The sequence below is a fragment of the Anopheles aquasalis genome, chromosome 3, assembly GCF_943734665.1.
Source record: "Anopheles aquasalis chromosome 3, idAnoAquaMG_Q_19, whole genome shotgun sequence".
Classification (NCBI taxonomy): domain Eukaryota; kingdom Metazoa; phylum Arthropoda; class Insecta; order Diptera; family Culicidae; genus Anopheles; species Anopheles aquasalis.
The window spans coordinates 11,251,176-11,275,573 of NC_064878.1; the positions used below are offsets into that span (position 1 = coordinate 11,251,176).

Sequence of the window (24,398 nt, forward strand, 5' to 3'; positions counted from 1 at the left end):
TTTTTTGTGTCTTTGTAGTGAAATACATTACGAGTGAAATAGCAGTGAGTGTACAAGTGCAAGGTGAACGTGGTGAACCGTGGTGCAACGTGCCCCTGCGGTCTTCGTCGTCATCGTCAGTGCGAGCGACGATGCATCTATATGCAAATTAGCCGGCATCGTACGTGGAGTGCTTGTGGTGTGTGACCGAGAAGCAAAAAGTGTGAAGCGAGTGTGTGCAGAGGCAACGAATAGCCAAACCAAACGGCCAGTGGTGGTGGCGACGAAAAAAAAGGGTGTCCTGGTGAATTTTTTTGCACACAATCTAGTGCAACCACTAATAGGATTAGCGCTGCTGTGTCTTCGAGTGGTTTCGATCGCTGTCACCCGTTCCCGTGCGTCTGAAGTCGTGCGGTGCAGTTGTCGTCTTCGTTGAGGCTTACGGCAAATTTTTGTAAGTACCTGGCTTTTGTTGCTATTTTTTCAATGCTAGCGTTCGATTTCCACCCGAATCAATACTTGCGCTCCGTGCGCTTCTGTGGCTTGCTTATGGTCGCGATACATGCTTAAACATTCAACACTCATGATGATGAGGAGGTTAGTTAGCTAAGGAACGTGGAGACGGACGTGAACGTGACATCTCCGGATGGGAAAAAGGATCTTCACCTTTCTTTGCAGAGCTTTCGTTACTGGGCACGTGGATGCCGTGTTGATGGATTACATTTCACGGTCGAAATGGTGTTGGTGTAGTGTCTTTTTACTTTTAAGCGATTTTTTTGTTGCTCACTTCGTTTCACTGCTGTCTCGTTGCAAGAATCTATTTTGGCGTATTTCTCGTTACTGTTTTTGTCTAAAACAGGAACCGTGTTTAAGAATCTGCTATAACGCTAAACAAAGCGATACGTTATTGACTGAATGGTTTTTAAATGTTTGATTCTATACAACAAATAGCATTGCCCAACCGTATGATTGATTGTTGAACAGTAGTCTTACGCAATCTTTATCAAAAGAATAAGCGTCATGTACAAAATAATTATCAAAATAAATCAGAAAAAACCAACATAATAAACATAATTCTGGCAGCATGTACGTGTTCCTGAAGGAGCGATTACAGTCAAGGCGGGCCTGCCCCATTCCAGAATTTCCCGCTTTGACGGCAAATTAATTTGCGCCTCTTAGCCGTTGATGGACTTGCGCCGCTTTAATTAACTAAATCAATATACTACCACGTGCCGAAATAGCTAACGGCGCCAGCACCGAAATGAGCCATCGTAAACAGACATAATTCTTCCCCCAAACCGGCTAGCCAGCGGCCAGCCGGAACGAGAGCAAAACCGGGACCGACTTTGCCGAACTTCTCAGGTTTGGCTATCTTTTCGTTTTTTTTTTCTTTTCGTTTTCTTTTCGGCTTTCCACGCATCACACCACACTCCACCACATTTCACACCGCCCCACCGGTGGACCAATCAAGAAGTATTATCAAGATTAATGGGGCTGCATGAGGTTTTTTCTCTTCTTTCGATTCCGTTTCTTTTCTTTTCTGTTTGGGTGTCCCGGTGCGGCAAAAACGCGCCAAACGCTCGGAACAACCAGCCTCTATGCCCCACAAGCCCCCCAGAAACCCCTGTTGTTTGGGTGAGGGTGTCCTAGTTTTCCGAGAGGTCATCCTTCCTACTCATTGGCCGGAAATGATAATAAAATTTATGATTTATATGCAGCTTTTTTCACACGCCCCCTGTCAAACCTCCCACTCGCTCCATTCCATACATTTGGCGCGTCCAACCGTTTAGAGGATGTCGATAGAATACCAGGCAAGGTCTTTAGCGTTCTGACAGACCTCCCACAGACCACCGCCTTCGGGGTGGTAGGGCGAACCGAGCGTGAGGGATGATTCCCGGTCCGTTCGTCCAGGATTCAGGATTCGGTTCATTCGACGTGTCGTTCGGCCAGACACACCTCCCTCCTCGGTGCAATAGCGGGAATCTTTACGAGCCGTAAAAGTGACGCGAATTTATGGTTCAAGCCGGCGACGAGCCTTTGCTGATCCGCCGTCCTCGCACCGAGAGTCTGCGTCGTTTATGATTTGCCCATTCATCCATTTGCTGTCGCGTCGTTTTGGGTTTTTTTTCTCCCTCGCCTCTGCGGTTTTCCAAAGGTCCAAAGGTTTTTTGCACACCGACAGAACCGCAGTATTGACTGGTCGGGAACTGAAAAAGGAAGGAAGGAAAGGTTCACATTTTGCGCACTAAGAATTGAGATTCAAATCGTCCTTTTTTCAGCTTCCTTATCCAGTTTAAACGCGGAGAGTGTTTTGTTAAAAAGATGATTTAAAAAAAACTGTTCTTCCAGATTAAGTAATGGCTTAATGGAGGAATGCTAATGTTGATTTTAAATATTTTTTCTACGTCGTGCCAACATAATTCATCCCAGGCAATTCTTTATCCAACACTGAAGCTTTTTTTTGTTTCACTCCGCGATCCAACACGTGCCCGCAGTGTGGTCGGCGCGGTCAGAAAGGTCTGTTTGTCGGTAATGTTTCCCCATCATTTAAAACGCAACACCGGGGAAGATAAATATAAGCTCAACCGAACCGAATGTTGAAAAACACCGGGCCAAACGGAGGGGCCACCACGATTTTGGGTGCATTGCATTCATTCATGTAGAACGGGGCAATTTTTTTTATAAAAAAAACCCCATTCTGACCCGTATGCGAAAATCCATGCGCAAGAGCTTGCAGTACATAATTGGAAAATCATTATGCAAGGTTCGCGAGCAACCGGATGAAAATGCAAACACCTTCGCTGTTTGCTTTTTGAGGGTTTTCCGTTTATTTATACTCTCGTTAGCCGTTGGATACTTTCTTTTTTCACTGAACATAATCTAAATGTATTATATTTTATCGTGTTAAAGTTAGAGCGCAATGTACTGAATTGCTATGTTTTCCGTTTGAAAAACTTTATTCTGCGTGATATATTTCGAACAAACTTATTAAAAACGTTTGTAGCTGTTTGCCGTTTTTGAGCAAATCATTCTCCGGAAGCTACTACCAATGCAAATGAGCAAAAACAAATCTCCAGCTCCAGCCGGGCCAGTAAAGTGCTGTATGGTCTAAGTACAGCGTCCCGGAGCATGTTTCAGCACCCTACAGCTGGTCCTTTTTTTTTTCTTTGGAAATATTGTCTTTATCGGACGGTTGATGGAACATAATTAGCATAAAAAGTAAAAGCTCTTTCCTTTGGGCCAGAGACATTTCTGGTAACTGGTAGAAAAACGAAACACCGCTGGCCAACTAAAAGAGAGAGAGAGAGAGAGTGAGAGAGAGGCGACAGTCCGGTAAAAATGAGGGTGAACCGTTGCTTGATGGAACTCCACACAGCTCTGTTTCCCAAAATTCCTCCCCTCATATTGGCCTCCCACCGAATCAGAAAGGTATGGCATAAAAAAGGAAATAACTAAACACTTGCTACCAAAAGCAGTTGATCCTGTTTCCCCCTCGACCAGCTGCTGGTGGGGACAGGCTTCAGACTTCCGCCATTTACATATTTCTAGATAATTTGGAAATATTTCCCACCACCACGGAACCGGGAATCTCCGATCTTCGATCGATGCGACGATGCTGGCAAGGTGACCATGAGCTTCACGAGCTTTTCACGCTCCGTACTTTTCCCTTCATTTTACGGCCTGTTTTTTTCGGGGGAAGGTTGTCGCGGGGCCTGCGCTATCGCTGTACAATCTTTTCCCACCGGTGGTCGCGAACGATTTAAAGCTGTTTGATACATAATGTGGGTCCCTGCTTTCGTCGTCGCGACGTCGTGCTGGAGAAACATCTTGTTGTATTATTTATGAGCAAGTTGTGAAGCATCTTGGCTGGTAAACACCGCCAGCACGGCAGCCACCCAGCTAACGAATGTTAGGAACGTTGTTTGGCAGGATGATTTGAATTACAAAGTGTTGTGTGTTGATAAATGTTTTCGCATATCGTGCACAACATAAGATGTCTTGGGGATTTTTTTCTTACTTGGACAGCTACAGCTACCTCACAGCTGGCTATGCAATCCGACGACGCTGTGAGGTTTGATTTCCAGTTTCCAACTCCGCAAAAGTTGCTTTTTAAAATAATAATTAGCACGCCGCGTAAATTAAAGTTGAAAATCAAAAGGAAATGGGTGTTGAAATGCGTCAAATCAAAACACTCGCCTACAGTCTATCCGATTATTCTGCTCCCTGGACTTCTTCTCGGAATTCGGACGAGAACTTTGTCCGCCGAAGCGCACCCGGGACAAAGGGACACGCTTTTCCACGGATAATTATATCGCCCGTCGAGAAGAAGGGAAGGCGGAAAAAGTTAGCGTGCGAGCGAGCGACCGGGCGGATGGTTCCGATGGGTCCTTGAAATGGTAAATTTAAACTCAACTTCAGCTGCCAGAATTTATAATTTAGCAGCATCCATCTTTCTTTGGCCGCTCGAGGATGAATTTGTGTGTTTGCGTTAAGTGAATCAAATTAACGAAATGGCAAAATAATGTCCGGATGCGTCTGGGTGTCAGGGGACCGTCGAGCGCGGATGATGGGGTCCGCGGGTACGGAGGTGGCCGATTGTTGACGGCTAATGAGTGAATCGATTGAAAATGTTTATGAATATTTTACGGGACGACAAGGGAGGGAAGAAGGGTGAAAGGATGTTTGTGATGACACTGGTACGTGATTGGGGGGGGGGGGGGGGGGGGGGGGGGGGCGGGGGGTTGTTGCTCTCGCGGTTCACGATTGCGATTATCTGTTTGCTCGCAAAATTCATGCCGCATCCCCGTAATGGCGTAATCAAGCGGCTATAATTTATATCCGTTGGAACCCGGGGGTGAAAAATTGAATTCATCCGTTTCTAGTTTTCTGGCAACGATCTGGCAGCCAATGGAAGCGGTTTGGTGAGCTCAATGTTTATTATTGGAATCCTCGAATAGACATGCAGCTGCTAGTAGGTATCGGTTTTAGGAGGCATCGCGATGACGCTGAATTTACACAACCGACTGATAGTTGTTTATGTGTGCGATTGAATTATCGTTCCTTCTAATTATTAATGTTTTTGTCTTCATTAACTATCTGCGCCGTAGGAGTAGTTAGAACGAACGCTACATTTTGTCTCATCTTTTGCTTAAGCGAGTAAATGCCAGATTGCTTCCTAAGCTATGACGCCAAAAAATCAGAAAGTTCACTCGACACTTGTGGTTCTGTTTTCACGGTTTACAAGCAAAAATTGACCTACAGCTCCTCTTAACGGTTGACGAATTCAAGCAATTCGTTTATGCAAAGGTTCAATCTAGCAAAAGAAAAGGCAATAAACGTTTCGGAAGCCCAGATGCACCTCGATGGCACGCTTGGCACACCATCACCACGAGCAGGATGGCGAATTGCAATCTCAACGACTCGCCAGAAGACTAGCGACGTCGAAGCCGGGGCTCCAAAATTGACCGACCATGTCGACCGACCTCCAAACCGTCACCGTCTATGCCGTAAGCCCGAACAACAGTACCATCGCGTGCACCCTGCCCTGTGAGATCTGCGCTCCGCACAGCGAGTTTCGTGAATGTCAATTTTATATTTAACGTCCTTCAGCGTCTGTGTATCGCGTTTGTGTCGAATGATGGCGTGCCCTGATGGACCCGCGACGCGACGAACGAATCCGCCGGGAAACCTGTTCCAGTTCACCGTTTGCACGTTGCAAGATGGAAAGAATGGCAATTCGCGGGCACAACAGCGGAAGCAGTGTTCTTGTGTTTGCCGTGGATCCACTTTTGGTACGCACGTAAGAAGAAGAAGAAGAAGGGACGACGACCGAGGCAGGGTTCGGATGAATTTGTAACAAACTTCCACTGCACTCACACCCGCGTTTTTTTTTTTGGGAGTGGAAATGTCGGTGCACTGGCCCAAGTTACATCGCCGTCGTGGAGCTGAAATTGGAAAAAGTTCCGGAAAGATATTCCCAGATCCTTGCTCCGTACACTCTGCTCCTGTCCTCTGCCGGTCGGGAATGGATGATGGATGGATTGGTCTTTCGGAGCTGCTTTGCGTAAGATTGCAATTTCGAGCTCGCGGGTGGGTTTGTGGAGCATCCTATCCTTCGCCCGATGCTTCGTCCCGGTGCGAGAGCGCGTGTGTGACGAATGGGAAGTAAGTTGGCTCGTTGCGTCAAAGATTTATTGCTCGTAAGGTGCACGGTGATGGACGGGCGTGTGTACTTTAGGAGCCCTCCGGGAATGGAGGCTTTATTGCCGAAGGAGAGGTATTTCAGGATTGAAGTTAAAATGAAATTAAAACGACACGAACGTGGGACCATAGAGAGTAGCATTGCTGCGCATTGCTGGCCGAGAAGACAGTAACAGGAGAGCCTTATGTAATGCTTTGTAGCTTGGATAAAGGAACTCGATTGAAGACGTTTAATTGGATGGATTATCCGTAGAAAACATTCCTCTTTTTGTTGATCAAAAGCCAGGATAGGAGAAGAGATTGAATAATGACGTGAGGTGCCATCCAACTCAAGGCACATGCCTCGTCCAGATCCCCTAAATTCGGTGAATGATTAGCGACTTTCATCCCATGCACCTTCGCCCAATGAAACGTCTTACTCACTCGCTTCTAAATTCCACAAACGACCACATCGCCCAGGCATGCCGGACACTTGTCGGAGCAAAATTCTAGAACCATACGCGAAGGCGAACAACTGACTGTCCTTACCGTGACCGGGAGCTCTGGCAAGGAGCCGAACGGACATGATTGGAATTGCTAATGAAAGACGTGTCGTTCCGGTCGAAATGCCCATTGATGGCTTCATTTCTAGCTATCCGTAGCTAGACAGACTGGATCGGATGGTTTAGTTCCTCTCTTCCCGCATTCCTTCCTGTGCACACACTAGGTCACCTAGGTGACGATGGTGGCCCAGTTTTCTTCGGAAAGACGCTAGACGGAACACGATGATAAAGGCCGGTACATGAGCTCACCAACAACAAGAACCTCACCATGGCACCTTGAATATCATAAAAACGACTTGAGAAACAGTGGTTCGCGCCACGTCACTGCCACAGCATAGCATCACGCCTGGTGCCGTTCCCAAAATATGCTCCCGATAGCGATGGACGTGCCCGGTAGGATGGTTTATCGGTCGGCGGGATTTTACGAGTTCGGCTGCTCCCTTCGAACTTCGTTAATGTCGTCACCGGTATGCGCGGCAAAGTGATAATAAGCCAAACGGTGAACGTTTTATGTACTAACTCAAAGCCGTAACTTTTGGTGCAGATGATGGACGGTGTACAGTTTATCACGATTGATGTCGGTGGGGTAACGATCTGTTTTAGCAGAAATTAAAATTGTTGATTACATACCCAAGAACCAAGTGAAGGATGAATGCGAGATGTTTTTCATGGGCGGTGGATCGGCTAAGAATCCAGCCTGAAAGTTGGAGTCGTTTCCTATGAATATTCTACGTTATTTTTACGACACAGAACTTGTGTTGGTGCTGTGTATTACAGCTGGGTTTCATTACTGATGCTACCACAACTGAGGAAAGTAGTTGTTGACAAATGCTTTCTACAAGAATTGACTTCACATTTCGCGCGACAACCTTGCATTGTGGTACCACTCTTCTGCGGGGAGTCAGTTCTGCGAATCCATAAAACAGCTGTGGCTGTATAGTCGATGAGGATTCCCTGTGACCTGTGCTACCGACGTAAAATACGAAGGAACAGCATAAAAACTCATCTTCTCTGGAATAATCCCCGCAAACTTCCCGGGCGCTTTCCAGAGCTGCCTCCGGCGACTTAAAGAGATGGCATAAATTATTATCATCTTTTGATATTCACCCAACGCAACGTCGCTTGGTCTGCTGGCTACCATGGCTCCAGCGTCCACAAAAGGACTGCACAACAGTCGGACGGACAGTCGAAACGCGAATCCGGTCGCGTCGCGTCTGCTCGTCGTCACCGGAATCGCCCCCGTATCGATAAGATACGCCGACGGTATTCCTTTTAAAGCAAACGATCGAAAGGAAAACGTTTTTTGCAACTTTTGTTTTGTCGTTCTGTCTGACTGGCGCTGGCGGCCAGCAAAACCGGCAGCTGTGGCAGAAGCCGTCAAATCGCGGCGTAAAGCAACGTTCCACTGCAACCGATCTGGCACCGTGATTTGTGCCACAGAGAGAGAAAGGACGAGCAACGGACGAGCGCACGCTGACCAACCGGCCACAGGCCCTGACCGATGCTGCCGACCGAGGGAACCGGTTAGCGGATCGGTCGCGGATGCAGTTTCTCTTATTTGTTTCCGATGCGCGTTTTTTTATGGTTTGCAACTGCCCGCTGCTGGCTGGTCGCGCGCGCTTCCGATTGCTCGTCGACTGTGATTTTTATCGGCAGCGGGTGCGCTGTTTGGAATCTTCCGTAGAGATCTCGAAAGATGCCAGGGAGGGCGCGTACGCGAAGTACGAGATGACAGGCCCCCCCTTCTGTCCTCTTATTTGCGCCCGCACCGATTGCGGTACTTTCATCGGCGGTCCCGGCCGATAACGGATCGTCGCGTGTGCCACCGTTTATTGTGGGGTTGGGGAGGGTGGCATTTCCCCCCAACCGTGTGGTGCGGCTTATTATTTGATGGTATGGTCTGATGATTTGCAGTTGTGCCGTGCCGTCGAGAGACACGCCACATAAACGCGCTTCCACAGACTCTTAGGCAGGCTGGAGCGAACATTATCGGCTGGAGACCTCGTTTGAGCTTTTGATATTTTTTTTTGCTTTGCTTTTTTATTTCTCTTAAATGGCGAACGTCAGTCCACGGACTCTCGAATTCATGTTTAGTAAATCATGGGACGATCAGGTTTTTCTTTATGGAGGCGTCGCTATTCTTGAGAAACAGATTCACTTCGCCAAGATGCGTGTCCGTCCCATCGTCCGATTGCCGATCACCCTTGTATGGCTTGAAGGTTTTGGATTTCATTCGAATGCATCGAATCGTCGAGCGGCCAAACGGTTGAACAGGTTTTTGTGGTTTCGTGTTTTTTTTTTTTTTGGTTGTTACGTTGCGAGGATATCACTTCACTGTGATTGTCCACCCTTCCTGGGCTCCCCTAGTTGGTGGTTGATTGAGTTTGAAAACGAGATTTCCACTCTCGCCCACAAACACGCACACACTGTCCATGGACTGAAAACTGCATGCCCGACAGACAGACAAACAGACCGACAAACCGACAGCCAACCAGCCAGCCATCTAGCCAGCTGTAAATCAAGCTTTGGCAGCTTTATGGCGTGGTTTTTTGGGGTGCACCAACGAGGAGGAGAAGAAGGGGCCACTCCGTTTACACCCCGTTATGTCGCCGAATTATGCTAATCGCACTGGATGCGGCCAGCCAGCCAGCAAGCACCCGGGGACTTGACTTAATTATTATATTTTCAGTTTCAGCGCAGGAGCGGGCTGCCACACGGGCCACAGCTGGCGGAGACAATGGTTCCGATTTAATTGATTTATTTTATTCGTCCTCGCTGCATGTTTCATTCCGTGTGATTTATGGACGGATCGGATTAGTGCTCATGTTGCCGAATGAGGTGTTAATTTAAAGGCTTGCCTTAAGCTTTGTTAGTTGGAGCAAAACGGACCCGGTTGACCTTAAGTTGTATCAGGATGTCGACGCTCTACTAGCTTCTATCCCATCCTTTCGGATCTCTCAGCTTGGTGTCATGTTGACCTAATCTGATTGACAGCTGGGAGACATGGAACACCAAGCCAAACATACCGCTGTGGCTTGTGGTCAACATGCAAACACCAAACGAACGCTGTTTGTCCCCCCGTGGCTTGATTTGTTCATGCTCATTCATGCAACACCGAGCGTCCATATTTGGAACCTCCAACGTTTTTTGGGGGAACAAAAACCACTCCCTATGCTCTCCGCTAGTGCTAGTTCCATCAACGCCAATTGATTTTCGTTGAAATGACATGCACCGGACCGGACTAGCGTGAACATTTCAATCAAGTGGCAAAGGATGAGGGCCGAAAAGATTAATCGAAAACAATCGTGCTACGTTTGCTCTCGGCCATGTTACTCGAGACACTTCGCGCGCTTCGAAAAGACGCCGAGCGCCATTTTTTGCGTAGGTTTGATCGAGCGCGTGACTTGGGTTGGCGCTTCAATGGCAGTGACCTTGTGAGATCATAGTGTTCCGCTTCGGTATCGGTAACAACATGGTCAGCGGTGTTATAATGGCGTGTAACCGGTTTTTCTACCGACGTGACCGACGATAAAGTTCCTCCGGACATCTGGTATGCCGTAGGTGGTAGTGCTTGGGGTGACGATTAGATTGCTAAGCGATGTCAAGACCTTTTGCCACACTGCGACTGTGTCGGAATGTAAATTATATTAGCTCTAGTCAGTGGTTGCGCGTTGCTTTAGTATGATGACCATTTTTGAGGTTAAAGGAGTGCTAAGGTTTTTTGACACATATTTGTGGCATATTTTTAACATTTTTCTTTGAATGCTGATCCGTTCAAGAGTATTTGGTAACTTTTTTGGATCAAAATTGAAAAATCAACAAAAACTAAACGGAGCTACCTCCGTTGATTTGTATTTTTCTGATGACACATCACGCGGCTACGGTGGCCACCGTTTTTGCTCCGAATCAAAAGACTTGCCCCTTAAGACTTAAGCGACGAACCCGTTTTGATAATTGATCAATCCGTCACCAGCATAGTGTGATTACTTTTACAACTTCAAAAATCTCCCAAAAATTGAAAAATTGGAAATTCGACTGGATAAACTTATAATCTGCTAAAAACATATTGGTTTGTGTTTTTCTGATGACCCATCACGCTACGATGGGCACCGGAAAAGGTGTCTTTTCGAAGACACGTTTTCCCAAAGTTGATGCCATGGATGAAGTTTCTCATAAATCTTCCCTAAAATACAACCAAATATTAATGAAAATTTGTAGTTCAAGTGAATGTCATCACTTGAAAAAATTAAGTTGTTTCATTTCTTATTTTTATACTTATAACTTTATACCCAAAGTTGTACTCTCTAAATTATCCAAAAATCCTGACTTCCTTTCCACTGAACAACTTGTAGCTCTCCCTCTGTCTCTCTCATTCCCTCATGTCTTCTGTACCGGTTCGATAAATCTGCGTGATTTGTGTCCACGAATGCCCGTTATCGCTCGCACGGATCGAGATCTGTTGAGATAACTCTCTGACATGTTCATGTCGGTACTCGAATCCGCTAAATGACGGGTTTTTGGAGCGAGTGGAATGGGTCCTGTCGAATTTGACCTACAACAAACGAAACACCCGAAAAGGCTCGCCAACAATCGCCGCGGCTTACATGCGTGAACAACGACCACTTACAGCTGCTCCGCTGTACAGTGTCGATGCGAGTGTAATCGTCCTCCGGCACGCTACGCAGCGTTCACCCCCAGCACCCTTCTGGTCTGGTCCCCCGGGTTTTATTCGGTCTCGGTCAGTCGGCCATCCATCCGGACCCGTATCTCTCACCGCTACCGTGGTGAAAAAGGGTAAAAGATGAATAAACACCCATCCGAAGCCATTGCGCGGAGGGTCGAGGGCCAACCGCTGGTAGATTGAGCGATTGAACGTGCTCCTGCTCGGAATGCTCTCGTTCTGGTTCTCACCCCCCGACCCCCGGGGGGCTGGTGGTTGAAATGAAGCTCGAGCACAATCGATAAGAACCACGCGTGGTACTCCGTGGGTGCGTGGGAAAACGGATTCCATTCGTGCGCTTTTTGCTCGCGTTAAATACGTGAGTGGGAAGCGGTGACATTTAACATTGGAGGTTGACTTTAACACCAACATACACGCACCGGTAATAGGTGCCAGTAATCCTGCTCAATCAAAATGGCTACTCGCAAGTGGAATTAGTGGTTGGAATCCTTTTTTTTTGCAACAATTCTTTTCAGTGTTTTGGTTTCAATCAAGATTTTCATTAAGCAAACAACTGTTTTGCAGACCGCCCCAAAACCGATATTCAGATCGAGCAAACTGAAGCGAATAACTGGTTCCTCCTTTTTATATTCGACCGGTTTGTCGATTTTACGCACGAGAGGAAAAAGCGGGGAAGGCGCATCTTAATTATTCATACGTAATCCGATTCCGGGTGACCTCGGGTGGGTCGGAATGGGTGGCCGGATAATATGCCGGAAGTGGGCCAGCATGCCGATGCCGAAACACACGCAAAGCAGGAAGGCGGCCCCATGATGAGTATCTTTCAGCTTTCAACTTTAATGCATATTTGATTCGAGCAAATGGCAGCTCCTGAGGAAACGAAATGAGGATGGTATCTTATTGCCGGAACCAAAAAAAAAATGGTCCACTTTCACTCGCCACGAACCACGGTCGCTTCGATTGATTGAAAAGATCTGGAAGATCCAGTTCTCGAATGTTTGATTGCAAATGAAATAGGAAGAGATAAGGTACTCCTGTCTTCCATCGGTTTGTTCGGCAAACGGAACAGTATTCTTCATCTTTTTGTTCGAGGCATTCCAATTCCACAACTCCAATTCCCGTCCAAACAATGGTAGTTGATTTAGCTGAACAGCAGAGGTACTTCCAACACTATGCTCTCTGCACAAGTCGTCCGTACGATTGAATGCCAGCTCCGTTAGTGCTTTGTAACGTAATTTGCGCTTTTGCGAGATCTACGATCTGCCCTCAACATATCCATCAGCCCTTTCGCACTCGCAGAACGCACTCTGTTTCTCTTCCACGCGCTCTCTCTCTCGCTGTTGGTGCCATTTTCTAGCCATTCATTAGTGTTATCGCGGGACCGAAATCGCCGTAACGTGGCAAACGGCTATCCGTATTGCTACGATCATTGCGAACCCGATTGGCCACTGGCCGCGTTTCATGGCGGCTGGCTGGCTGTAGAACGAACATCATCATCGGTTCAGCGTTGAAGGCGCCGCCAAAGGCGCTATACGGCGTCCAAACAGATAATAAATCATCTTCGCGCTCGGTTACTCGGCTCGGGCCATATCGCGCACACAACCCACGGAGGACCCACGAAACGGCACTCCGTTCTGATGCCCTCGGTGGGTTAAGCTCTTGAGTTCGGTGGCACGATGGAAGGATGGATGCACTGGAACCTGGACACCACCACTTACCTCGCTCACCGAACACGCTCCACCACGAAGCGCAAATGAGTCGCGAAATAGCAACGCGATGGTGATGCTAATTACTTTCGCTGGCTCCATTTGTTGACTTTCGCAGTGCCTCGTGCCCCGTTCGTGCATTTCATCTTCTTGCCTTGGGTTGCAGTGTCTTTGCGCAAAACAAACGATGCGAGGTGCAACATAAGCATGGGTGGAGGTTGTTTGTAATGCGCCGCGGGAATTGCGAGCGCAGCATCAACGTCGTTACTGCCGCCGCCATCGCCGTCTGCATTCCATTGGATCAGCATCGTTTGGTTGGGACGAGATGGGAGATGTGTGTCAGTTTGACACGCGGTGCGAAGTAATTGAGATCTATTGTTCCGTTGCATCGCTAAGCGAGGTTAGCTGGATCAGCATGCACCGTGCGCAAGGCAAGACTTTAAATCATCTCTTCTCATTTTATGTTTTTGTTCTTTAATTCGCATCAAATGTCAATTCCAAGGATCGCGCTTTCTAGCACCACAAGATGCTTGCTAAAGATTTTACTTCGCTTCGTCAAGCGCATGCATTAATAATGTAGCAAAGTGTTCAACGCTCTTCACGTGGGTCTTAATTTTAATTTATCTTCCATCATAAAAAGCGATGAAAAAAAACAACCATCCAGCAACGGCACCAACCGGAGTTGGTTGCAAAAGTTAATGAGCATTCGCCAGCGAACACTCACCTGGGACTCTCGAGTGTCACGTAAGCGAAAAAACCAACAGACAACCAATCTCTCCCCAAATGGATCCTACCGGTCCATGTAATGAACGTTCTACCTCTTCTTCACCTCCGCAGACAATGTTTGCGCTGAGCGTCTGTTTGCAGCTTCCAAAGAAACTAACTGTTTACCGTGTTTGCGCTCAGTCCGTCCGGATGGCGTTGTTTGCCGACGGAGAAGAGGATGTATTTTGGCGTGTTGCTAGCGCCCCACAGTCAGCTGTTGCTGCTGCTGCTGCTGCTGCAGTGATTTGCGCAATATTTCTGCCAGAGAATCGCGCAAGCGTGTAAATAGTTGTGACGCGAGTGCAGCGCGCGCGCGCACTTCAGACCAGAGAAGAAGTCAACGGTGGTCACGGTCGAGCACCGTTCGATAGGGACAATTGCATTTCCAAATTAATTTTCCTCGGCTGTAGCGGGGGGAGATGCGCTACTTGACATACTCATTGGACAAGTGCACCTGTGCGTCGAAGAGGTGCTCTCATAGCGATGACGACGACGTCGACGACGCAAAAGCAGCAAACGCGCACTGCAAAGCAAACGAATACCAGACGCGGAACTGGACCAACGAGCGTTGAAAGCGCAGTGGCGAGTGAGCGCTGCGCATAAGCAAATTAACGTTTTCTTACTTTGATGTCCAACCGACAACCGGAGGGAGGGAATTCAAAAACCTGTTGAGAAGGAGAGAGAGAGACACGGAGCCAGTCATGAAAGGCCTCCGGTGGCCGCCACTGGACTCGCTCTTGACCTTGAGGGCTGCCTGCGGGCTGTTACGTTAGCTGAGACCCCGACGGTTCCCTCGGATTCGTGTGGCCAACGAGTGGCGTCGCGTGCAACGAACACGCGCTGCTCACGGAGTTGTTGACCTGCTTCGCTCTGGGATGACGATTGATAGAAGCACCGGCATCAGCATCAGCGGCACTGCTATTTTTTTAATGTTATTTTTATAAGAAAATCCCATCTCATTAGCGGCCCGCTTCATTCTTGCCGGTGATACATAATTCATGCTTTTTATGCTATTTGAGGAATGCCATTTGAGGCGTACAGTGCTGCACCTGCAAGACAATCCACCACGCAACGTCGAAGCCATTCTGCAGCTTCACTCGAGACTGTATAAAATGCTGGCAATGGCGGAGAGATTACTTCTTTGCATCCACGCATAAAGCGGCACACCAACGCAACGCGCGCACGGTAAAGCATTTTGTATTTCGCTCGCCCCCAACGTGACATTAACGCCTCTCACTGGTGTGCCGTTGCGAGTCACCGAGCACGAGCGCCAGGCCATCATCGAATCCTACGCCATCATTAGACAACGCTAAATGGCATTTTGCTCGGCGAACAGTGACATCATCGTGTGACATTCTGCTAATCCAGTCCTGTAGTCTAGAACTTAAACTCAATCTCAAGAATGACCTCTTTTTCTTCTGTCAAAAAAACGGAGAATGATTATGTTGGTTCTGTTGAGTCGTTTCGGTTGATTAATAGCACAACTCTTTGGTTCTTATGCACTCTGTCCCCTGTGGACTCTAAGAATTCTGCCAACTATATCTCAACTGCAAAACAGCGCCAACAAAGTCACTGCACTGCCAAAAGCAATAATTAATGAGCGAGCAAACGAACGAATTGCATCTTATCTGGCTGGATGGAGCTGGATGAGCGTACGCCGTGATAAACTGGATCGTTTGTCCGAAGAAACAAGCAGCAACTTCAAGGTAAGAGAGCTTACAACCCTCAAAGCGATTGAATTATATAAGGGAGCATTATTATCATCGCAATACATTCCCTCAATCCCCGTGATCCGCTTGGATTGGGGCATTTGCAGAATTTATGCAACAATTGCTCTCAAAGTATCAGCTCGCATCTCGTGGTCGCTGGCTCAGCTAAACGCAAGAGAAGAGATGGAATTATGAAAATCAAAAGTGCTCACAATCGCGATACCGTTGTATCTCGCGCCTCGAATTCATGGTGGCTGGTTGACGGTGCGCCTCATTACGTTCGCTGATAAATGGGATGATCCGTCAGTTTAATGAATTTTCAAGCAGGATACTTGAGCCCCAGCGAAGGTGAAGCGGCGGAGCGAGGCTCTCTTCGCTTTGATGTTTCATGCCACTGCCGCCGACAAGTGGATTCTTCTTCTTCTTCTTCTTTTTCTTCTTCTTCTTCTTCTTCTTCGAATCTTCAAGTGGCGCAGATTGGCGCGGATAAATACAAATCCGAGAGCGTGCGGGCCCGTGCTTCGACACGCGAATTTGGCGGCGATTCATTATTCGTTCCACCGCCAAAGGAATCCTCGAAGGCTAGTGAAGGTGTCGAGTAGCTGTCGAAGGCAGATAGAACAAAAGTGGCGAGATGATGATGTTGAGTGGCTTCGATTGAAATGAATTGAAAGAAAAAAAATGGTTGGAATTGTATGCTTGTGTCAGCGATGAAGGTCAACGGTCATGTAGGCGACCTCAGCAAGCAAAAGCATTCACGCATCTTCTTTCGTTCATTTGCTTATGCTCATCGTTCATGTCTGCTTTCTGGTCCCTTAAACTGTTTAGTATGGCTTGATAATGAACGAAATCGTTTTGCTGGACTCCCTTCTCACGCAGATGCAGCCTTTTCCCAGAGCAAATCGGGTGGAAAAGCTGTACCGGAACAATAACGATGGCCGGGCCGCCGTAACCGAATACGATGTTCCGTTTGATAGGTTTCGTTCGGTTTGCTTCATTTCATTTGCGAGACTCGAGACGCTCGCTCGAAAGACTGAATGAAGTGAGGTAAGGGGAACGTAAACGCTATGCTCCTTGCCAACGGCAGCAGCAGCAGCATAGGTATCGCTTTCCAAACCGCACTCATTAATAATCCACATTCGTCTCCGGTAACCGGGGCTTCCGGGGGGATGCACGATAAACCAAGCCGGCCGTTGGGGCCAGACCAGTGCGTGATCATCGCGTTCGGTTTGTCTGTGGTAGCCAAGGGCCTTTCTCTCTCTTTCTCTCTCTCTCTCTCTCTCTCTCTCTCTCTCTCTCTCTCTCTCTCTCTCTCTCTCTCTCTATTTTATGCTGTGTGGTTTGTTGGCGAGCGTGTATTCTGGGTTGTATTATTAATAAATATGGAGCCCTGCAAATCGAGTTTGGCTCACGCAAGTCCGGAAAAAGCGAGGAAGCCGGCATCTTCTTCGATCCTGGCATACATTTGGAGTCTGGGATTCGACCTGGACAGTCCTGGACGTTCCGTACCGACAGAGAGTGAAAAGAAAAACCATTCAAACCATTTAAAGGGAAAACCACACACATACTCAAACCAGGAAAGAGAATATAGTCTGCGGTGTGAGCGGACGGTAGCTAGTACAAGATAATTTGCGCCGTTTTCTTGGTCTTTCGCTCGCTCTGCCGGTTGGCCATTGCTGTCTCCGGTTGGCAGGAATCTTGGGACCCGGGCTCGAGGGTTTCGGGAATTATTTATTCATGATCGCGATCTACGGGCTACGGCCGTTCCACCAACCCCATCGGAACGCAACCGAGACCACGGCCACGGCACCATTAGTGCGGTAGCGGCACCATATTGTCTCCGGTGGTCGCCACGCTCCACTCCAAGCATTAACCTTCCCCCTCCTATTTCTTATCTTTCGCTTCGAAGTTTGTGTGTCTCCATTGGCGCCATTTTCGTCGGTTTTTGTCCGGTGACAATCTGGAGAGTTAATTTATTAATTTACGGGCTAGCTCTCGCTCCGGCGATATGGTCAGCCGGCCGGTTCTTTGGTTCAGTGTTTGTTCGGCAGTATTTTAGCTTGGCGCTCCGCGTGATCCAGATCTAGCCATCGAGATTTGGGCCCACGATGGAAGCTGGTCCCGTATTGCTATTCCATTATGTGCTTTTGTGTTTCATTAGGTATTTAGTGTGGACGGCGACTGTTGGTTTGCTGGTGCTGGTGCGTACCACCTTGTTGGTCGCAAATTTATTCAAAAAAGAAAGTTAATTAGATTCTCAACGAGCGCCACCGTGCTCCGCTTTTGCCCCCCTTTCAATAGGCCGAGCGCTCGTTAAATCGAGGGATATGTTTGATAATGAGGGAGATCTCTTTATCTTAACGCAGTGGGGCCTTTCACGAAATTCTAACAAATTTTCTTGCATACTAATGATCCGGAGGGTAAATGAGGGAGCTATTTATGAGTCGTATTAGCGGGATGGCACGGTCGGCTCGATAAATGATTATGGTGTAAGGGAATTAGTTTGTTTTGCGGGATTTAAAATTCTTTCGATTCTTTTTGGCCCGCTTGTTTGCATCCATTAGGGATGGATTAATGCACTGATAATCGTCATGACAGCTGATGGTTTTTATGGTTTAGCTTACAATCTGGCGGGGTTAGTTAATCGGTTTGATTGACTTTTGTGGATTTTAGTCAAATTAGTGGTAATATAAAACACCACAAAAAAATGTGTTTGGTAGCTAAATGATTAATGATCTATACCGTCGTTGAAAAATAGCACAAATGTATGTTCGTTCTCGTTTAAAATATCCGCGTTGAAGATAAAGCATAAGTTCCTTAATTTCACCAACTCAATTCTGAGTGAAACATTTCATTACGTAGTTGGTAATGCCATAAACCATTATGTTTTGCCCAATTGCTCAAAATACAAATGTGTATTGTTTCTCACTGGTTTTTTAATGTAACGCAAACTGATAATGGCGAGATATCGTTACATTTGTGTGGTTTTGAATAAGCAATATCGCTTTTACACGTATGATTCAACTGCTACTTCAAACACAGTAAAAGAATAAACAGTTTACGATGAACCTACATGAAGTAACAAATACAAATTATTGATTCGAATTCCCTTCATTACAATAGTCAGGATAAATTGTATAGAAGAAAATCATCCATTTTAAAATAGCAACAGCATCATTATCTTTAGTAGAAAATAATCAGATTACGCCCAACCTACATAAAATAACAAATACAAATTATTGATTCGAATGCCCTTCATTACAATAATCAGAATAAATTTTACAAAAGAAAATAAGCAATTTTAAAATAGCAACAGCATCAATGTACAAAAGGGATGATTCATGTTTGATAGAGCACTTGTTCATTTGATCATATCATAACAACAACGATTCATGTTTATGCTCTTTATGCAGAACAGAGAGCGAAATTGGTGAAAACAAATGAAAAGAGATTGTCGCATACCTTTTCTACTAAAGATATTGCTAATGCTTAGTATTTATGCGTCTAATTTTACATTCAATTATCAGATTCACAGAAATGCCAATAAAAATTACTCTCCTAGTCAGACCGCAGCACACACTCCCATCGTTTAAGCGAAAAATAGGAACATTAGCTTTCAGGCAACACCCACCACCGTTACCATCCCAAAGCACGTAACAATATTTAAACCGCGCCCATAATTACCATGCGATCGGAGAGCAAAAACATGGAATCTCATATTTCCGTACGTCACATAAAACATCGGACCAAAAAAAAAACCACAAACACTATGTGGACTACCGCAAGCCTAAGTGGGTGCCGCATTTGCTAATAATAGTAATACTCCCACCGGCCGGTACACTTACCAAGCATTTTGCCTGCTTCGCTTTAGGGTTTGTCGGGTTTTTTTCACGTTTGAAAATTCGCGTGCAGCCATCACCGTCTCTACAACATCCACTACGACTTTCGTTTTCGTCGCAAGCACGTTAGTACACAAAACAAGCGCTCCACGACATGGGCTGATGGGGTACCAATGTAGGGCTGGTGGGGCCCAAGATCAAGAAGCAGTTGTACCTCGCCCAGATGCTGCCCCATCGCCCAATGCTGCTGCTGCAGCTAATGGTGGGTTGTAATGATGATGTTGTGCTAGTTATTGTGCTGTACAACCATCCAGCACTGTGGTGTGCCATTTGAGGTCATTTAGGTCACCTGGAAGGCCCTTGCCAAGTGTGCCGCCTGTGCAGTGCTATAAGAATAGGCCAACCGTGGGCTGGTTACAACGAAAGAACGCCCGAGAGAGAGAGAGAGAGAGAGAGAGAGAGAGAGAGAAAGAGAGAGAGCGAGAGAGAGCGAAGCTCTTGTAAGATGGTCACCACGGCATCGACAACGGACGACCTTTGGTACCAGTAAGCACCGCAACAATCCCGCAACAGTCCCGTTGCGCTATCACGCCACTGAAGATCATCACGAGGTGATGCTATCGAACCGCCATGCTCAGTGTTAATCAGGCAATGGTAAGGCCATAAATCGAGCCGCATGCCGGATAGCCGTAAACTATAACCACCCCAAACCTCGCGTTCGGCGTAATCCGGAGTCGACGCTTCGAAAGACGTTCGTTCGTTTGCTGTGGCCGAGATTTTCCCGCAATCGATTCCACGTCCCCGGTCGGTTCGATGATCCAACGCCAGTTCCAGCAGACGGCAGACCATCAGCGGCTTCCGATGGGTTTTGATAAAGATTTATACGAAATCGTTAAAATTGTCGCAGTCCTCATCGCATCCCTCGTGACCATTTTGGGCCAAAGGTATGCCCGTTGGTGTTTGTGTGTGGTCCGAACCACACCGAACCTGCCTTGTGGGTAGTTTCGGAAGATAAAGTGCGGGAAGACCATCCACCATTAAAATACCATTTGAGACCGCGCCGTCAATCTTCGATGTTTTCGAAGCTTTCGACCTTTCGGTGGAGCGCCACGGTACGGACGAGGTAGGAGCATCAAAACCGGAGGACAGTTCACGCTCTCATCTTTTGACAATTAGAGACGCAGCGAAGTCATCTTCGTTCTATTGCCTGGTGTGGGCTTTCGAGCTTTTGTGTTGACGTTTTTCTACAACAGCGCGCTGTGCAACGCCATGGTGTCTATACAGCGGGGACCTTTCAGTTCAAGACCCTTTTGGGGCGAAGGTCACCGAAAGGGGGTTGCAGTTGTCGTGGGTAGTTATTTACCATTACTCAGGGGTAAATCCGAATGCTATTTCGAGCGATGAACTAGCTATAAGCAATCCATTCACCTTGTGTACCGTGGTGGACGTATAAACATCTAAGCGTCTTAGCCGCAAAAGTTAGCGGCACTTTTCAGGGTGTGGGATTCTCGAACTTTGTTGGACCACAAGCGTACATACACATGCGCTTAAACTATCCGAAAGCGTCCAAGGAACAGTCCGGTGTAATGGCGATATTGCAGAAAAGACGAAAAGACGCAAGACACTCCCGCACGGTCGGTCGTCGTGTTTGCAAAGTCAAAGTCCATAAGACCGGTCAAAATATGGGCCCCGGGTGGACGATGTATTGAGTCGTGTTCACCTCCTGTTATGGCAAAACGTCATAAAAATGGTTACGATCTTGGCGAAGAACCGACCGACCGCTTGCAGAACGTCTTGTAGTTTGCTGCTGCTGTTGCTGCTGCAAGATAGTCGCAGTGGTCGCGGTTGAAAGAGGAACTTTCCAACCGAAAACAGCAACGCCAGCATGGTTGCGCCACTGCTGTCAGAGAGAATAGTAAATTGTTGGTTTGGTACATTTGTTTTATTTTGTTTTTAAGTTGTAACCAGCAATGAGGAGGTTAGTAAACTATGTAGAGCAGAACTAGCATCCGGCAGGAAGGGGCCAACGAGTGTAATTAATATCACTCGCCTCTCGTGCTCTCTGGCACACAAAACAAGGCACCTGGTCACCTGAAGTGGCGGTGGTTTTTGTTGGCTGGTGGTCGAAACAGGTAGAAAAGGTGCCATTTGTGGCGCTAAAGTTGATTACCACCGAAATGAGACAGCACCGCACTTATACTTTGCCGCTCCATTGCCCCTTTTTTTTGCGCCCTCACTTTTTCATGCTAATGCTAGGAATAGATTTATGAACGCACACCTCCCAACCACCCAGGCGGTTTCGTTGGTTTGACAGAACTTTGCCGGGTGGGCCCCACTGTTGGCACATTTAGTGGAGCGCTCGAGAGGATCGATTTTCTGCAAACCGCATCATTAACCAATGGCTGTATGGTGGGTGGGGTGACTCCCCCGGGGGGACTGAGTAATTGAATAGCTGCCGAGCCGAGGTGGCCGGCAAGAGATGCATCCACCCAGCGCACCATCGCACCATCATCATCATTTGCCGCCTCGAGGACAGAAGCGACTGGAGCGACCGAGGAGAGCAAATGTTTGGGTTTGTTTGTTGCTACTGTGGCTGGCTACTGATGCTACCGGCTACCGGCGGTGGTCGCGAGCGCTTGTAGCAATATCTTTTGCGGTTTTTGTTTGAGTTTAATCTAACGCGATAAATCAACGACAGCGAGGCGGTCCGAAACGGGGTTACGAATGAGCCAGAGCCAGTGAGATGAGCCACAGGCCGGTCGCCTGTATTTGTGCCACGTTCCGGTGTCACGATCGGTGCTCCCACCGCTGGTGGTGTACTAGAAATGAATTCAAATTGCACCATACGTTACACCGCAATGAACGCCCTTGCCCTACGAGTGCTACAAATTATGAGCTTGCGCACCGGGCGGCGGCGGCGGATCGCTCTTTCAACCTGTAGAGTGAGAAGTGGTCCTCCTAAAACAAGTATTAAGTGGAACCCATCAGTGCTGCTTTATGGTGCGACATAAATTGGTACGAAAACCGGTGGCGAAGGAGTTTGGAGAGTCGGTTTTTTTTGGGAATCGTTTAGATTGTTTCATTGCCATTATGCTTTGCTGCTGTGTTTGCTTTATGCTGTCTGATGTGAGAAAGACATTCCCAGAGGTTTTCTATCCCTACCTTTTTTAATTCCCTCAGGAATACTCAGTGTGTTCGTATAAATATCAGATTTGAATGGTATATTTTCGTTTTCGTATGTTTATTTATGTTTATGGATTATGTATTACTTGGTGTAAAGCTTTCCTGGTTTTACTTTGATTCGTAATTCTATTGTTTTACTTGAAATATTTTTTTAATCGCACTTAGCTTTCGTTTACATAAATATTTGACTGAATAAGATTAGTTGCCAGCTTATTGTAAAACTAAAACAAACTTCAAGTTATCTTACCTAATAAAAGCGAAGTAAATTTATCGAACATTATAATAAAAATCACTAAAAATTCGACCCAAGTGACTAGTAAAACGGGATAAAGAAATGAATAAAATGGTAAAAAACACACCGTAGCGGCGCTAGGCTCTCCGTAGCGACACTCGGAACCATCAGAGGTGCACCCATGTTCACACCTCTTATCACGCATGTAACATGGTAACGGTAATGCAGCAATAAATAGAGTATTTGCTGTACGGCTCCGGAAAAACGAGAAAAGCCGTCTCATCGCATGCGGCCTCATGTTACACGAACATGAACATGATGATGACGACGCGCGGCCCTTGCACACGGATGTGCTGATGGTGCAGTGGTGCTTTCTCCGTCTCTGGCCTAGCAGCCAAAGGTCTCAACCCCCTACCAGTGGGGGGGAATTGGGACATTCTGTTGTGTGTGTTTACCATTATGTCCTTTACGCCTGGATTTCGGGGGCCTCCCCAAGCCACCTATAGTACACCAAACAGCCTAGGGGCACGTTGCCGGTACGCAGGTGCCACGCCAGGCCCTTGGGCACCCTGCTCGCACTCTAATCCCTCCTCCCTCCCCCCCGGGGGGCATCTTGATTAATGTAACCGATATTCAAATTGAGGTCGGTCCAACCCAGAACACGCAACGCAAGAAGATGAAGATGATGCTGCCAAACGATTTCGACCGGCCTTCATCTCTGGTCTCCTGGTCGGCCTGGTCAGGAGGTTCCGGAGGTTGGTGCCGGGTACGTGATGTGATCGCATGGAATGTCCGTAGGCCAAAACGGTGGACGAGGGGGGGGGGGGTGTTTTGGGGGCAAATATTTGGGCAGTAGTAGCGTGCCATCGTTCGTTGGTCCTACTGGTTGGTTGAACCACGGGGACCACGATTGGACAAAGCATTCACCGTCGTCGCTGCTGCTGCTGCTGCTGCTCCTGTTGGTCGTCCTGGTCGTCTGGACTGTTGGATCTGTTTTTCCACCCATTCCGGTAAACATATTCATTAGATAGAGTCAATATTTGCAAGAGGTCACCGAGACCGAGGCCTTTGCGCCGTGGAACGCACGTGGAACGCACCAAAGACCAGAACACCCGCTGGCCTGGCTGCTATTTCTAGCCCAGACTTGGCACTCGAACATTAGAACATTATTGTCCAGGGCCGCATCGTGCAACTACTGCTGCTGCTGCTGCTGGTGCTGCTGCAAACGACCACAATAGGCTTAATGTCTGCGTTTGCATTCGGCATTGTGGGGTGGTGGGGGGGGGGGGGGGGCGCTGTGGTACCATCAGATGTGCCATGCTTTTGTCATAAGATGTGTACGCCCCACCCCGCCTCTCGTGGGTGGTTTGGTGCAATTTCCCACCCACAACGACTCCTCGCCCGTTTGCAAAGGATAAATAGATGCTGCCTGTCTGTCTGTCTCTCGGTCGGTTGGTCGTTCTGTTTGTTTACGTAGTTCCCATGACCCCCGCAGCTTTATTGTTGGTCGTCTGCTGTGCCATACCAGAAGAGCTGGCACCAGATCAGGTTGCACCACATC

The 24,398-nt window shown here is 47.5% G+C and overlaps 1 protein-coding gene across 6 annotated transcripts in view; it reads left to right on the forward strand.

The window, feature by feature from the left end:
- The window catches only part of LOC126577998 (beta-1-syntrophin), a 104,632-nt gene that overhangs the window by 1,504 nt on the left and 78,730 nt on the right, over window positions 1-24,398 (forward strand). For all 6 annotated transcript variants that reach the window (XR_007608370.1, XR_007608369.1, XR_007608372.1 and 3 more), the window contains exon 2: window positions 19-433. The gene's annotated coding sequence lies outside the window, so the exon portion shown is untranslated. The remainder of the gene's footprint in view (window positions 1-18; window positions 434-24,398) is intronic.